Genomic DNA, 3,909 nt, shown 5'->3' with positions numbered 1-3,909 from the left:
CAATGCATTTTTAATTCATCATCAATCCACTTCCCTTTGACTCCACACCCATTAAATGAGTGATATTCACTACTTAAAGAGTTAGTTGTATATTTCATAGAATAAATAAGTCATTATTCAAGTTTGAGATTCTAATTTAAATTATTCCTGAGTTCATAGCAAGATAATATTCTGGAGCACTAAGATTTGTTGGGACAAGGATATTTTCTAAATTCTAAAGGCTTCTGTTTCACATTGCAAAAGCAAAGTTTGGTGTCAGCACATAGGGTTTTCTTTCTCAGCCTCAGTGCAGCAAGAAGGAAGGATACCAAGGAACATTCCAATATACAGCAAGGGAAACACCGAGTGCAAGGAAGATGATGAGGCCCATGGAGGGGAAGAAACAACGCTAAGCTGCCTGGGCCCCTGAGATGGAGTCAGTTGCTCCCACCTTCTTGGATCAAAGGTGAGAGCGATAATGAGATATTTGAGTAGAAACAGAAACACAGGGGAAGTATCTCCTTCTTCACTGTGGGGACCGGGGCTAGAGACTAGCTCAGAAATGCCCTGCAGTCCTTGGCTGCCCACAGTAGGACCACCACAGTAAGGTGGCACATTGAAGCAAAGGTAGCCCGCATCCCAGTCTCTATGTGACCTGTGAGAGAGTGGCCCTAAGGAGCTCTTGAGAAGCGGGGAGAGGAGAAAAGTAGCAATTAACAAGTAGCTGAGAATTAAGAAGAAAATTGAGGAGCAAGATGAGAATAAGCTGTAAATGAATAGTATGGCATATTATTAGGAGCTAAGAGTCTACATTTATACACTAGCTTTTCGATTCGTAGCTTAATGTCAATATAGATGAAAACCTTCATAAAATTCCATATATCTTCTAGGTCTGTGCTTTCTTATTTGCATATAGATATGACAATAATGCCTAAGAGATCTATTATGTGCACGATGCTTTAAAAATCAGCTTGGCACATACAAATATCATGTAAGTATTGAACTGACTTTGAAAGGGATATAACCATCTTCAAATAGTTAATGAAAACTTCTTTTTTTTTACATGCATGGTTAGGGTTTTATTTTGTGAAGAATGGTTCTAAAACATCACACTACATCAGATGGAAAGATAAAGTTTAAAACAGACCATTTTCTAAGGATAAGTTATAGCATATGTAATGATGGTTCACTCTACAAAATCTGGATCTCAGAGCATATGATAAACACCTAGTTGGCAGGAGCACCCAGGTATTCCAAACTAGCCAGTCATCATTTTTCTCTTGTCTGCATAGACTTCTTCTCGTTAGCTGCCTTCTGCTTTTGTTGCATGATCTCAGAATCCCTCTGCTTCCTCTTTTCTTTTTCCCTTGCGAATCTCCTGGGTGTTCTTCCTGTTTTTCTGGCATGCAGGTTCTCTTTGATTTCCATGGGCCATGACGGCCACAGGGACAGAGCCTGGGAGAGCGACTCGGAGAAGCCACGGTTCCCTCGCAGCCCATCTGGAAGGCAGTGCGCTGGCCATCCACAGGCGATGCCTTGGCGCCATCGAAAACTTCTTATAGATAACTATATCAACAATGAGCAAACTATCAGAACTACACACACCAATATATTAGAGTTTGCCTCAAAATACAAGGTTATTTAAACATCTGAGTGTAATTCATTAAATCAACAGTATCTTTGTCTGGGCCCTCTCTAAACCAGACTCACCGCTGCTGACTCAATGCTGACTCCGAGAGAAGCCCTCTTGGGTTTCCAAGACTGTAACTGATCTAGGAGAGTGGACAGCCCGGTCTTTCTTCCGCAGAGCTCCTGGTGGCCTCAAACTGAAGACCATGCAGATAGCCACCCCAGGCACAACGACTAGCTCCTCTCTGGGTGCTCTAGATAAGCAAAAGCAATACAGAACAAATATAAATATATATTTGAAAATATAAATATAGATAAAAATATATAGGGAGATTTACCTCAAGGACATAGTTTGTGCAATTATGAGGAGATGCCGCACTCAATTGTCAGAGTTGGAAAGTCCCAAAGCGGTGAATCAGATGACAGACTGAAGACCTTCCCCAGCTCCAGTGTTGCGGTGGTGGGGAAGCACACACCTGCATGACAGAGGACAGGCCGAAGGCTTCTGCTGGTTTCTGTCCCATAAACCAATGTCATATTATGAGAAGACTGCAGGATCTGAAAGAGAATGAGCTTTGCCAGAACAATTGTTTGTATCATCAATGCAGACCATACCCCCAGAGAAAATCATCTTCTCACTGCTTGGCTGCTCATATCAGATTGCGAAAAGGGAAGGGTGGTGCTGTACATTAATTGATACGACTCTTCTAGCCATCGTTGTTTTTTAACTCTCGCCAAATGACTGGGTCGAAACATGCAAATAGGATGTAAAGAACTCTAATTGGAAATTGGTCAATTTTGCCGCCCAACTCGCTATAAAATCAGTCATCTCAAAGGCAAGAACAGAGGATCTCGCTGCCATTAAGGAAAAAAGCCAGGAGTGAAAAACGTCTTCTGGACTCACAGATTCCTGCACTCAGAACCTGGTTCATGCAGGCACGCAAGGTGTACTGGCCTCGGAGGGAGCAGAGTTCAGGACCAGCTGGAGGAGGAGGGGGAACTGATGTCTCTGGGCATCAGGGTGGCTTGGAAAGTGGGTTACCTCTAGGGACTTCATCAGGGAGCTATATTTACTGACCCACAGACCTAGAGCCAAGCACCTAGGCTAAGACTTAAGGCCAGCTGGAGTGCCTGTGGGAATCTATAGATGATGTTAAAGGAGCTTTGTATCACTTGCCAGAGTATGACGGGGCCACGGGGCCATGTGACTGAAAGTCCGAGGACCAGCGGGAGGCATGCCTATATGCACAGCTGATAATAAGCGGTCCCGACAAAATAACTATATCCTAAATATTTCTGATTTTCAACGTCCCTAGGAAAGCTCATGACTGGATTATCTGTGCGTTCTGTTGTCTGAGGCTGCGCTGGCTAGAGAAGCAGACCCAGTGACGCTCACATGTGTGTAGGAAAGAGCGTTACGTCAAGAAGTAGTTGCATATCAAGAAAGCATCCCAGCCCAGTCGAACTCAAGTCCATGAATCAGATAGTAGTCCTTGGTGTGGTGGGGTCAAATCAGACACAATTCCCGCAGTATGTCTTGTGCACCCTGGCGCTATGGGCCAGTGAGGAGCGTCATGTCTCATGGTGGGGCCGGCCTATGGTCCTCTCCGCATTGGCTGCTCTGAGCAGAAATATCGTCCTCAGGGCCTGGTGGGCCAGGATGTGCTTCACTCTTTTTCCCTCCCCCCTCCTTTGCTCCTGTGTGCTACGATCAGACATGTCCCTCTCCCTGAGCTGTAGCTTCAATGGTGTCTTCTGAAATGAATTCTTGTGTGTGGAGGGCGGGGATGGGGAGAGGGAGGGGTGCTGCCCATGTACTTGGTAATGAGGCTGACCCCTCAGCCATCTCTATTGGTTCCTTGCTTCATGCCAGTGTGTTGCATTCTTGTCTTGGAGCACTGGGTTGAAGTCTGGTCCCTCTTTCCCTGTGGAGATATAAACAACACCCTCCTCTTGGGTGGATTAGTGCCCTGTGCCCCCGCTACCCATGCCTTACCCCACCCACCTTCTTTTTAGTTGGCTGCCATATATACCCCTGGATTTGGTCTGGTCCCTGCCATATTACCTGGACCTCACTCCAGAATGTATGTATGCAGTAGCTTTTTCCCTATGCCCCCTTTTCAATTTTTTAGCTTACCTCAGCAGACTCATGTTTTACTGGTCCTTTTGTGCTTGACTTACTTCACTTAGCATAACTTCCTCCAGTTCTTCCCATGCGGCGATGTGCTTCAAGCGTTCACCACTGCTTTTTAGGGATGCGTAGTATTCCATTGTATGTATGTACCACAGTTTTTTAATCCA

At 45.1% G+C, this 3,909-nt stretch overlaps 1 long non-coding RNA gene across 1 annotated transcript; it reads right to left on the bottom strand.

The window, feature by feature from the left end:
- Window positions 1-1,050: 1,050 nt before the first annotated feature.
- On the bottom strand, window positions 1,051-3,229 carry LOC123521121. Its single transcript, XR_006679598.1, has 3 exons — window positions 1,947-3,229; window positions 1,690-1,862; window positions 1,051-1,545 (listed from the first exon to the last, which is right to left on the bottom strand). It is a non-coding gene; the product is annotated as an uncharacterized LOC123521121 (long non-coding RNA).
- Window positions 3,230-3,909: the final 680 nt, after the last annotated feature.

This window comes from Echinops telfairi, unplaced genomic scaffold (assembly GCF_000313985.2).
Source record: "Echinops telfairi isolate 266 unplaced genomic scaffold, ASM31398v2 ScPeMD7_7469;HRSCAF=8507_1, whole genome shotgun sequence".
In the NCBI taxonomy this organism is placed as follows: domain Eukaryota; kingdom Metazoa; phylum Chordata; class Mammalia; order Afrosoricida; family Tenrecidae; genus Echinops; species Echinops telfairi.
Note: the sequence above shows the minus strand (reverse complement) of the source record. Positions and strands in the feature narration are given on the sequence as shown.